Raw genomic sequence first — 13186 nt, 5'->3', positions numbered from 1 at the left:
TGTATTCATTGATTTGTTCCTCCTACACCTCATCATCATCTTAATCGCATCTTAAACAGTGCTATCGGAGATGCTGTGGTAAATGGCAGCACAGTTTAGTGGGAATTTAATTTCAGAAGAGGTTTGAAGGGATGACACCAGAGGAGATAGATAGCATTGAATGAATATGAAGTGTATGAAGAGAGAAGAATGGAGAGAAATGCCTGGATGGTAGCTGAGGAGGTGCAAAAAAGGGTAGACGATGCTCCTGTATCATCAGAGTACATCACTGCTCACAAGTCACAAAAAATGGAGAACATGTTTTTCTTCAATGAAGAACATTTGCCAAGCTATCAGAAGTGCACCTCTGACAATGCCAGAAAGAAGGTTCCAGGGTCATGCTACATAGAGAAAACCGCAAATTTCCAGAAATCTCATTGTAAGCATGGAGAACTGTTTACAGAGTTTATTAGAGAGGGATGCAGAGAACACCTGGATGGTACTCACCACTGGATTGGGCCTGAACTTTCGAAAGTTCATCAGCCGGTTGCGGACCAGGCCAACCCTCCATACTTTCTTCCTGGTTGGAGAACGCCTCTCAACAATGATCAAGGCAAACCAAGATGATCTGTTGATGACTACCAGGCTCGGGTTCAGATTTCCCGGCTTTTTAAGTTGGGAGGAACTAACAGTCATGAAATGAAGGATTAAATAAACTGTTTCTGAATTAGATAAATATTTGAACTATCATCGTCTGCCAAAATCTGGGAAAAAGTTGGACAATATTAAGCGTATCACCTGTCACACGTGCCGATCAAACACTGGACAAGTGCAATTTACAGCCCGGCCGATATGTGATGAAGACACAGACGCCACCAGTGATGACTCGGAGGAAGAAATTGTAGAAGAATTTGGCAGCTCAGATTGCACATCGGATGGCGAGCTACACCCCCAGTTAATAACCACTACACGCAGCGGAAGAGCGGCAGGCTTATGGCGAAATGTGTTCATTTCACAATGGTAAATTTAGTAATTATAGTTGGAAAGGAAGGGGGGCATTGAAATATTTCTCCAATAGAATAGGGGGGCCCTAAATTTTTTTTTCGTTTATTGAGGGGGGTCTTGATAAAAAAAGGATTTTTTGGGAATTTTTCACCCAGTTCCCCCCCCCCCCCCCCCCTTCCTCTCCGCTAAATAATGAACGGTCCCTAATGGTGAGATATGTGACTTGGGGTAAAAAATACGGAAATCTTTACTGCTAGCGAAAAGTTGACTGTTTAGTTGAAATGTAATGACGTCCTTGTCAAACGCAATTTTCGGGACACCAGAAATTAAGTCTAATTCACTCTTTATCTCCCGTCAATGAAAAATGATTGTTACCACGGTTAAAAAAAAAAAAATTCAAAATGGTCGCCCACACAGTACAAAAAATCAGGCATGGAACATTCCGGAACATCCCGGAACACGAAAAAAAAAATGATAATAATAAAAAAAATTAAGATAAAAAACAATGAAAACAAAAAAAAAATGAAGGAAAAAATGAAAACAAAAGGTGTGTGTGTTTTTTTATGTAAAATGAAATCACATTGTATCCGAAAGAAATTCATACAAAAAGAAGTACGGAGTAGCTGGGACGGTAGGATAAATGGGGTGTTGTAACTGACCACACTGAAATGCTGAATGAAGGCGCAATTTGGGTTATGAGGAACTTAGGGAGCCTCCCACTTAAACTTAAATGATTGAAATTAAATGTTGACTTAAAGACGACGTTTGCATAGAGAGCGAAATTTCGTAATATATATTATCAGGTAAGGTCTTCATTAGAAGAGATTTAAAGTGGTTAACAATCCTTAAAGCTTAACATCTCCGAGTCGGCGCTTTTACATTTAAATTAATACCTACAATGTAATACCTTCGTAATGAAAAACGACCCTTATGGTGAATTGAAAAGAAGATATTTAAACTTTCCATGAATGACGCACATAAAAACAACGTCTTCTATCAATTTGTGATTAACAAGGATAAGTCCTGTTTAAATTTAAGTGCGCTTTTGACCGCGAAAGCCTTTTTAGTGTGAAGTAGTGCATAGATTTTGACCACTTTTTGCTGAATAGGGTGAGGCTGGTCTGGAATTGGATATAATTTTCACGAGCAAAAGGGAGTTGGAAGGCCTAACAAAGTCCTACTCACATGTTTGACATTCATATCGGTCTTTGAACCAATTTAGCTTCTTCTTTGTTTCTAGCGGGTTAACTTGATCATTTGGAGAATTTGGATGGTATGCAATCGACAAGAAGATCGTGTCTGAAATAGGTTAGGAAAAATCACATATTGTGGTGTGGAATTAGGCAAGAGTTTCAAGAAGCGCATTATTTGTCAGTAAAAGACGCCTGACCGTCTCTGTGTCTTAACCATAAGCGAACTGTCATTTACAGCTGGTTTGGAGCTACAAAACCCCTTCCATTTACCGAATAATTGGTTTTGAAACAGGAATTTTGCGCAAAACGAAAGAAGAAAATACGGCGGAGGAACGCCTGAGGGTGATCCGTGCTCATTCTCGTATTCCAGCCGAGCTGGAAATGTTCCATTTCTGGCGCAGCGGACGATAAACAGGTGCTACAAATGGCTGGAAAGTACTTGAGCCTTCATTCAGTGTGGTCAGTTACAACACCCCATTTATATCCTACCGCCCCACCTACTCCGTACTTCTTCTTAAATGAATTTCTTTCAGATACAATGTAATTTCATACACACAATATTTTTTTTCATTTTCCCTTTATTTTTATTTTATTTCATTTTTTTTTTTGTGTGTGTATCTTAATTTTTTTATTACCATATTTCTCGTGTTCCGGGATGTTCCGGGATATTCCGGGATGTTCCGGAATGTTCCGGAATATTCCATGTTCCAGGTTTTATCGACGGCCAAAAAATCAACATGAGACCACAAATATCGGCCGTCGATAAAACACGGAACATGGAATATTCCGGAACATTCCGGAACATTCCGGAACATCCCGGAACAAGAAAAAAAAATTAAGATACAAAAAAAATAATAATAATAAATTAAACAAAAATAAAGAAAAAAATGAAAAAAAGTGTGTATATTTATATAAAATGAAATTACATTGTATCCGAAAAAAAAATCATATAAGAAGAATTACGGAGTAGGTGGAGAGGTGGGACGGTAGTGTAAATGGGGTGTTGAACTGACCACACTGGATGAAGGCGCAAGAACTTTCCCGCCATTTGCAGCACGTGCTTATCGTCCGCTACGCCAGAAACTGATCAGTTCCGGCTATTTTCGGTGGATTTTATCTTAAAAACAAACAGGCCTAACAGGAAATTTTGTTCATATGAAAAATAGTTATAAGCATAGAGAGGAGCTTTGTAAAAGCAAACAATCTACAAGGAACCGCACAACGAAAATGCTGCAAGTATACGCAGGATCTGTGAAAGATCTAATCAGCCAAAAATATAAATGACTCAAATTTCTGCAAGGCTGATCGGACTGCTTAGAAAACCTAACACGACAGCGACATGATAGAGGTTGCCGCATTCTGTTGATTCTCGGTTTGGTCTCATTGGAAGGGAAGAGAAGTTTTCGTGGCTTTCGTTCGAGAAACGGGTCCAAGCTCCCGAACGACCAACAAAGGAGTACAAATACGGAACGGGAGGCCCTAGGCGAAGCCCGGGAGGGTTTTGGTAAAAAGACTGCGCGAACGACTTTTAGCTCCACTCCGAACATCAGGAAATTGATTCTTTGGTCAGCCGAGCCGGAACTGATCCAATTCTGGCGTAGAAGGCGATAAGCACGTGCTGCAAATAGCGGGAAAGTACTTGCGCCTTCATTCAGTGTGGTCAGTTACAACACCCCATTTATCGTAGGTACTTCATATATCCCCTATTATAATAAGGGATACATGAAGTACATACCATTGAAGTACATACTCCATTTATACTACCCTCCCATCTACTCCGTACTTCTTCTTATATGAATTTTTTTCGGATACAATGTAATTTCATTTTATGTAAATATACTCACTTTTTTTTCATGTTTTCGTTTATTTTTGTTTAATTTATTATTATTATTTTTTATTTAATCTTAATTTTTTTTTCGTGTTCCGGGATGTTCCGGAATGTTCCGGAATGTTCCGGAATGTTCCATGTTCCCGGTTTTATCGACGGCCTTTAATGACGCAGCAAAACACCAATGACAAACATCTCACAGCAACACGGCAAATTGGGTAGTTCGAGAATGATTCAGTATTTGTGGATAAACCATATAAAACAAGATGCCCCTCTAATGGCATTACACGGAATGCTTAATGTAGCCCCAATTATTCCCCATTGTATGTTTCGCAGATATTTAAAAAATATCCTCCCTTGGCCATTGAAATAATTGTCTGAATGGTTTTATTCAGATATATTGCGTGATACTTATCGTTGTGTTACTAGGAATCATACCAGAAATAACTATAACTATGCAATAACGTCATGACCCCGCTGAACTGGTCTGGCCTCCTCTAGCTCTAATCCTTCGCGTTGATCATTCGATCTGTTTTTTAAAGCGGATTTTCTTTGCTGTGAACTCTCCCAATTTCCGCCGTTTCAACTGTCGAGTACTACCTAGAAGTTATTATTTCGATTTACTGCTTGAAAAAGGTTGGTTTTCTCTCTGAAAACGGCAGATCCGGAGTCTTAAATTCAGACATGTGGCCGCCATTGAACGAAAACAACCTTTCCAAATGATGATTTGCTTTGACGTCACACAAGTAGAGATGAGTGGGTCCCCTCCCTCGTGATATACGCGCAGATAATGGAGTTTGATTGGGCCGCTTTTGTTCAAGACAATCAAAACAATAGATCCCTTCTGGGAGAGGGAAGAATTTAATCTAGTTTTAATGAATAAATCAAATGATGATTTGACGTCACACAGAAGTGATGAGTCGGTCCCCTCTCTCGTGATATGTGCCTGAAAAATAGATTTTGATTGGGCCGCTTCTGTTGAAGACAATCAGAACAAAATATCCTTACTAGGGGAGGACAGAGTTTAATGCATAAATTAATGTGCACATTTGCGACACCGATGAAAAAAAAGATACCCGACCGAAACCTAGACACGTCATGCCCTACGGGCATTCCGTGTAATAAATAAGTAAATTACGACCCGGAATAAAATCAGTAAATCAACCAAATGATTCTCAACAGACTTCGCTCCTCTTACGCGCTGACAGAGCGTCAGCCTCAGTTTTTCGTACCAGTAAAACTAATTCCTACCGTTTTCAAAGGCGCAAATATTTCTTTAAAAGTGCGAAATAAGGTCAAATAACATTCCGCTAATTAAGCCAACAACAGCTCGTAAATTCGGGAAATAACATTGCCTTTGCTAAACGTTTCCGTTACTAACTTTTCAGCTAAGCATACGCCGAATTTCTGTCACAAACAGATGCAAACGGAATGAAATGTTAAGCTCGTGATTACAATAGCCCTTTCTTAATAACAAGGAATGAATGAGCCTGCCAAACGGTCTGTTTACAACAATCGAAGAATGATTTCTTTGACCAAATTATTTATAAGTTATTTTGAGGAACTTAGCTTTTCCGGTATACGGAATTGACTTCTTTTTCCTCAAGCGAAACAGGAATTGACTGTCAATCCTGGCATATGTTGAGACATGACTTAAAAACAAAAAACTATTTTAAAGTTGACAATTAGCATTCATTTTTCAGTTTTCTTCGATTTCTGTGTATTCTTATTGCTGACCTTGAACTCGTTTTAGTTTCCTTTTCAGCTGGCGAGGAACAAGTATTTATTTCTTCGGACACAGACTACTGAAATGCATTTTCATTCGTTCTTATGATTTTATTGATAAAAGACTATTAAACAACGAGTATTTCAGCGACACATTTAAATTTTCAAATTAGTCATGACTATGGATTTCCTCTTTCCCGCTTAACTGCTTCAGATTTTATCCTTTTTTTTTTTTATCACTAATTAGAATATCCACTTTTAGATTTAGGGAAAATACTTTTGGTGTTAGTGACTACGATACACAGAGCAACGCGGAACAAACTGAAAACCCACTGATTGTCTTAAGCCGTGGCCTAGGTTCAGACTCTGTTTAAATAGCTGGCCCATATATTTCACCATTAAATATTTCTCGCTCCGTTGTAAGAAACTTATTTCCAATTCCGGATTCCGGATTCCGGATTCCGGATTCCTGATTTTAGTGTTGGCCTTTGTCGGTTTTTAACATCGCAACGAGATTTCGGAATTCTCGCAGAAATTTCTTTAGTTTATTGACCGTCTGTGAAAGCCTGTGAATGTTTTTTATTCCATTACGGCATTAAGTATTTAAAAAATTACAGTTGTTTCCCAAGTCTTTTTACATCCTATTCAAATACCGGACATTAGATTACAAAGAGGAATTCGAATATTCATTTCATAATTCTCAGAAATACTAGTCATGCGTGACGTACATTGACCTTTATTAAGGTTGTCTCCCTTCCGCAGGTATCCTTCGCAGCCGTTGTTTGTGTCCGACTACGGACAAGACGGCCCAAAATAAAATGGGCGCATTTATTTGAGCTCCAGTTTTTCGGTTTACACTCGCATATTTATTTACCAGAAGTAAGAGTTTACTTCAAATATTACCACAGAAAAATAGAAGAGAGAAGCTACGGCCTGGATCCAAGTTAACAATAATTTTGATCCTGGCCGTCGCGTTTATTTCTATAAACAGTTACAGTAGAACCTAGATTTAACAAACTGCCAAGGGACAAAGAAACTTGGTTCGTTATATCAAGGGTTCCTTATACAGTATCAAGGTTCTGTTCCATGCATTTTTAATTGAACTCGAGTTTCCAGTGTACTGGAGCAAAAATGAATCAAAGGGGCAAGTTTGCCTCACCTCTGTTTAAAGTCCGGCTACCTCCCCGTTTTCAACTAAAGCATCCGGGCAAATCAGAAGTATTAGCTGACACAGAAACATTTCAAGAAGTTTGCTTTCCATAATTGTTTTCGTTGCACGCCCTGATTCGCCGATTTAGTGGTAAAGAAAATCTGAAATTTTCGTTGGCAAAATGTCAGCTCATTTTTTCATGCCGTTGTAAAATTTATTCCTACTGTTTCAAAGGGGCAAATAATTATTTCTTCAAAAATTCGAAATAAGGTCAACTAACATTTCGCTAATTAAGCCAGCAACCGCTCGTAAATTCGGGAAATAACATCCCCTTTGCTAAACCTTTCTGCAAGTAACTTTTCAGCTAAGAAAGCATGCGCCGAAAATTAATATCTGAGGCGATTAAGTCACAAACAGATGCCACCGGAATGAAATGTTAGGGTCGTGACTACAATAGCCTATTTTTAGCAAGGAGTTAATAAGCCTGCCAAACGGTCTGTTTACAACAATCGAAGATTTTTTGACCAGATTATTTATAAGTTATTATGAGGAAATTAGCTTTCCGGTATACGGAACTTCTTTTTCCTTGAGCGAAACAGGAATTGATTGTCAATCCTGGCATATGTTGAGAGATAACTAAAAACAAAAAAAACACAAAACAAAAAAAACATCACCTTTCTCAGTTTTCAGCAGTGCTATGGGTTTAGTGGTTACATCGACAGTTTTATTAGTGTTTGCCCGGACTTGTCTAGTCGGCCCTTAACGGCTTTCTCCCAGGCCTATTTCTAGCTTCCCCTTTTCGTTTTCATAGGGCGATTTACACCAGGCTAGGCAACACAGACGTTTTGCTTAGCAAAGGAAACGTGTGTGAAGCTTCTACTGCAGACAGATGACTTAACATGTCAATAAAACAAAATGTATACTTTTTGTGTTTCTTCGTATAGCGAAAAAGAAAATAGCACCGAGCATGAATATTTCAGTTCGGAAGGAACTGGGTACTTTTGTGAAAAATTATTGTTACCACTGCGTTCTTATGACAAAAGATACATTTCCTTTATTTTTCTGCTTTCACAGCTGACTAAAATTCAAGTCACCAAATTTCCATTCAGGATCGATGGGTTTCTACCGGCGCTGATGCACTACACAAGGTGAATGAACCGAGTAAAACGCTTAAAGATTGCCCACACAAACACTTAAAAGAAATAATTTGTTTTTTCGGTTTACAGGTTGCTACTGGTAAAAGTAAAAAAAAGGGTGTTTTATTTTGCTCCTTGCCGTGGGAAAAAACTGACTTTCACAAGCAGCTCTTCCGTTTTTGTTGTTGTTTTCTATTCTTTTATCAGCAATTTGCAGTTTACGTTACAAATTGATTCAGTTTCTTCTTTTGTTGGTCTCAATCCTGGTTTTCCGCCTTTGGCAAATTTTTCACACAAATACGTGTACGCAACGCTTGCAGTTGATTGCTTGCAAGACTGTCCAACGTGGATAAGTTAAAAAAAACCTTAAGGTCATGCTGCTCAGGTTGTTTAAGTCTTAGATGAATCATTTCTACTCGGCGGAATTTTCATGGAGTGGCTAAGTTATTCAAGTTACTTTGTCACGTCGTTTCAGCGCTTGCCTTTGTCTGATTGGCTAAGTAAGTAATTGGAATATTACCTGACTTGACCTTTCCTTTTGTTTACTTAGCAACTATTTTAAAGTTGCCAATTAACATTCATTTTTAAGTTTTCTTCGATTTCTGTGTCTTGTTATTGCTGACCTTGAACTCGTTTTAGTTTCCTTTTCAGCTGGCGAGGAACAAGTATTTATTTCTTCGGACACAGACTACTGCAATGCATTTTCATTCGTTCTTATGATTTTATTGATAAAAGACTATTAACAACGAGTATTTCAGCGACACGTTAAATTTTCAAATTGGTCATGACTATGGATTTCCTCTTTCCCGCTTAATTGCTTCAATTTTGATCTTTTTATATCTCTAGTTGGAATTTTATTAAAACTTTTGGTGTCAGTGACTACGGTACACAGAGCAACGCGGAACAAACTGCCAATCTAGGGGATTAACTAAACATGAAAAGCCTGTCCAACGGCTGCCAATCTTGGAGAGTTAATTGACAGAGATACTACTCGTTTTTCTTCAAGATTTGCATTCAGTTACTCAAGGCTATGTAAGCCTGATCACGATTCTTCACAAGGCAAACCCATTTTTGTCATGTTATTGCTGACCTTGAACTCGTTTTAGTTTCCTTTTCAGCTGGCGAGGAACAAGTATTTATTTCTTCGGACACAGACTACTGCAATGCATTTTCATTCGTTCTTATGATTTTATTGATAAAAGACTATTAACAACGAGTATTTCAGCGACACGTTAAATTTTCAAATTGGTCATGACTATGGATTTCCTCTTTCCCGCTTAATTGCTTCAATTTTGATCTTTTTATATCTCTAGTTGGAATTTTATTAAAACTTTTGGTGTCAGTGACTACGGTACACAGAGCAACGCGGAACAAACTGCCAATCTAGGGGATTAACTAAACATGAAAAGCCTGTCCAACGGCTGCCAATCTTGGAGAGTTAATTGACAGAGATACTACTCGTTTTTCTTCAAGATTTGCATTCAGTTACTCAAGGCTATGTAAGCCTGATCACGATTCTTCACAAGGCAAACCCATTTTTGTCATGTTATTGCTGACCTTGAACTCGTTTTAGTTTCCTTTTCAGCTGGCGAGGAACAAGTATTTATTTCTTCGGACACAGACTACTGCAATGCATTTTCATTCGTTCTTATGATTTTATTGATAAAAGACTATTAACAACGAATATTTCAGCGACACGTTAAATTTTCAAATTGGTCATGACTATGGATTTCCTCTTTCCCGCTTAATTGCTTCAATTTTGATCTTTTTATATCTCTAGTTGGAATTTTATTAAAACTTTTGGTGTCAGTGACTACGGTACACAGAGCAACGCGGAACAAACTGCCAATCTAGGGGATTAACTAAACATGAAAAGCCTGTCCAACGGCTGCCAATCTTGGAGAGTTAATTGACAGAGATACTACTCGTTTTTCTTCAAGATTTGCATTCAGTTACTCAAGGCTATGTAAGCCTGATCACGATTCTTCACAAGGCAAACCCATTTTTGTCATGTTATTGCTGACCTTGAACTCGTTTTAGTTTCCTTTTCAGCTGGCGAGGAACAAGTATTTATTTCTTCGGACACAGACTACTGCAATGCATTTTCATTCGTTCTTATGATTTTATTGATAAAAGACTATTAAACAACGAATATTTCAGCGACACATTTAAATTTTCAAATTAGTCATGACTATGGATTTCCTCTCTCCCGGTTAATTGCTTCAATTTTGATCTTTTTTTTATCTCTAATTGGAATTTGCACTTTTAGATTTCGTAAAAATACTTTTGGTGTCAGTGACTGCGGTACACAGAGCAACGCGGAACAAACTGCCAATCTAGGAGATTAACTAAACGTGGAAAGCTTGTCCAACGGCTGCCAATCTAGGAGAGTTATATTGACAGAGATACTACTCGTTTTTCTTGAAGCTTTGCATTACTCATGGCTATATAAGCCTGATCACGATTCTTCACAAGGCAAACAGACTCATCAGTGTGAAGTACATGAGCAATTAAGATATCAGGAACACAAGCCATGGTAAGTGATGATCACTTGACGAACTCTGTTTAGCGTTCAACAGTCAAAGAAACACAACGGGTCTGCATGGATTCTATTAATTTAACGTACTTTTTAATTAGATGTTTCTTTATGAACTTATCTATCAGAGAAAATAGGTTTGTTGCATTTTGAACAGCACTTTTTTGCGGGGTGCGTTAAGGAGGAAGTCAGATAATAAATCTTAGAATTTAAGATCATTTCAATTTTCTAATTTCATCTGTTCACGTGGTTTGATGTCATCTTTTTTTCTATCCGTTGCAAAAGCTTTTTCATCAGAGACGAAATGACAGTCAGCAGTTGTCATGGGAACAAAATCATAAACAAAGCGATCACTTGAATCTGAAGAAAATCGGGTCAGAATCGATTCGAATGTTCTGCTCTTTAATTTAACTCCTGTAGGGTAAATTTGTTAGAAAGATCCTACCGATATAGCAGTTCTGCCGCTTCTATAAAAGCCCAACTCGACAATTAGCGAATCATTGTACTTTGTTGGATTCCTCTCGAATGAAAACATCTCGCTTTTGTGGTTTGGTGCCGCGCGGATTCTTTTCGCATCAGATCTGTAACTGACACATATTCAGCGGTTAGTGAAAGTCGTCGACTTTGCATGAATAATTAGAGGCGCTACTTACCCAGGTACAGTTGTCAATCGTATGTCCTTCACAATTTCTTAATTTCTGACAATGATTATTTTCTTTTTATGATAAGGCATTTTCTGCTGTTGTCACAGCCGTCTTCACTGTGTTGATCTGTATCAGTCAAATGAGAGCTTCAGTGGTAAGTTGTTTAAGCCTGTTGGCTTTTTCGACAGTAGATGTGTCCACGCATTTTTTTTTTTTATGTGATCGGGTTATAAGGAAAGTGTTCACTTCATGTATCTACATGAGTACATGGTATTACCTATAATAAAATAGGTAAATATAGTATAACCTAATTACAAAAGGCTCTCTCACTAAATTTAAAATTATCTCAAGTGAAGCCGTTCTGCCGGCATACAACGAAGGCAGGGCGTCCTTTCGGCCGGGCGCCTAACTCCAGTTTCCACAAGCATGAAGCGCCTTAGGAGTTTAACTGTACCCAGCATTAAGCGAATTAAGAGTCTTAGTACTCTCCCCTAGCCTAGGTGGAACGCTAGTCCATTACAGGATACAGGCCCAGCATGAAGTCACTAGGAGTATTACTTCTGCTTTCTAAATGCGATGCTAGTCTATCTCAGGGTTAAATCAAGTACTTGTCACAATTCGCCGGTGCCATTTACAGGCCTCAGGATTGAGATAGGTCAACTGGACAGAACACAATAATTGTGTTGTGTAGTTATTACTCCAGCTAGGTCTTCAATCCGGACTGTTCAACTGATGGAGTGAATGCGCTAACCGTTAGTTCGCTGCATGTCTCTCCAAAACCATTTAAAGCTCTCCCTTGCAAGTTTCAAAATCATTGTCCAGTATAGCTCAGTTATGCATTAACAAGTCACCTTTAAAAATTGTACTCTACTTCAGACCAAAAAAGAGAAAAATCTGCAATTAATATCAACCCTCTTTCCAAAGAACCTGAAACACCCTCCATCGCTGGGGTGCGCGGCTATGCTTTCTACAGTGGGTTGGGGGGGGGGGGGGTGGGGGGGGAGGGAAAGGGTCTCAGTTATAACAGTGAATGGTAGATGAAAAGGCCTTTTACAGGTTTGATGTTTTGCAGCTGAGAACTTAATGGGTTTTAAAATTTTCTCGTGGACTTTTGGGTGTAAAGATTTTGGCAGAAGGAACTTTGGGGGACGCGTTCTGAGCCGGTAGACTATATTTGGGTTCAGTTGTAGGCTTATAGGATCTCACAGCTTGGCCTTCTTAATCGGAACCTCCCAGTCACTAAATATGTATAATGGGGAAGCCTTCTGGAATGCTTGGCCTCCTCGATCCACCAAAAATTAATCCTAACATTTTAACTTCTTTTATCTCCACTGGTAGATTCGAGCCTCTGATGTTGAGTTAAAGACGAAGACTGAGAATTTTAATGTCCGCATTACTGAGAAAGAAGCAAACTTTGTCGAGCAAGTAGAGATTGACACAGACAACGATATTGAGTACTTTTCAGTACCTGGTCACAATGACGTGGTTGCTGCCGACTTTCTTTTTGACTTTAGGATGGTAAGATCTTCTTCATTGAAGCAGACTAGAGAAATATAAGAACAACGTTTTTCACTCCATAAGAGGTGTGTTTTCGTAGAAGGTTCACTCACCGTCAGCTACATAATTTTGCTTTAACGTATCAGTCAATTTTCGGTGTGTGATCTCCCTCCCCCAACCCAGTCATTTTAACTCTACTTCAGCTTCGGTAGCCTCTAAAAGACTCACGGCCCAATCGATTCTGAAAATACTTGCTTTGTTTCTTCCTAATTTGCACTTCAGCCAGTAGATATTATTACTTAATTCACCCATCCCATGAGCATAGTTATGGGAACACCAGTTGTTGCTTCCATCCTTGTACAAAACCCAAAGGCCAAAGCCTACCTGCTGGCTACAAGAAATGCTAAAAAAAAACGTTTTAACTTGATCAAATTTGATGCACATCATGCATATTATTTTGTTTTTTTATTTCCTCAATGAAGAAGAAAAGGTA

The 13186-nt window shown here is 38.6% G+C and overlaps 1 long non-coding RNA gene across 3 annotated transcripts; it reads left to right on the top strand.

Annotated features, from left to right (window-relative positions):
- Window positions 1-597: 597 nt before the first annotated feature.
- Window positions 598-13180, top strand: LOC146448390 (uncharacterized). Of its 3 annotated transcripts, XR_014861093.1 has the most exons (5): window positions 598-999; window positions 7955-8028; window positions 10286-10552; window positions 11282-11350; window positions 12535-13171. It is a non-coding gene; the product is annotated as an uncharacterized LOC146448390 (long non-coding RNA). The 3 variants fall into 3 exon arrangements; XR_014861091.1 differs by lacking the exons at window positions 598-999; window positions 7955-8028 and having other exon boundaries at window positions 9744-10552; window positions 12535-13161; XR_014861092.1 differs by lacking the exons at window positions 598-999; window positions 7955-8028; window positions 10286-10552 and adding an exon at window positions 10578-11156 and having other exon boundaries at window positions 12535-13180.
- The last annotated feature ends 6 nt before the right edge of the window (window positions 13181-13186 follow it).

Source organism: Pavona decussata, unplaced genomic scaffold (genome assembly GCF_977016875.1).
Source record: "Pavona decussata unplaced genomic scaffold, jaPavDecu1.1 SCAFFOLD_944, whole genome shotgun sequence".
Lineage (NCBI taxonomy): Eukaryota > Metazoa > Cnidaria > Anthozoa > Scleractinia > Agariciidae > Pavona > Pavona decussata.
The sequence above is the reverse complement of the archived record's forward strand: the minus strand, read 5'-3'. Positions and strand labels throughout refer to the sequence as shown.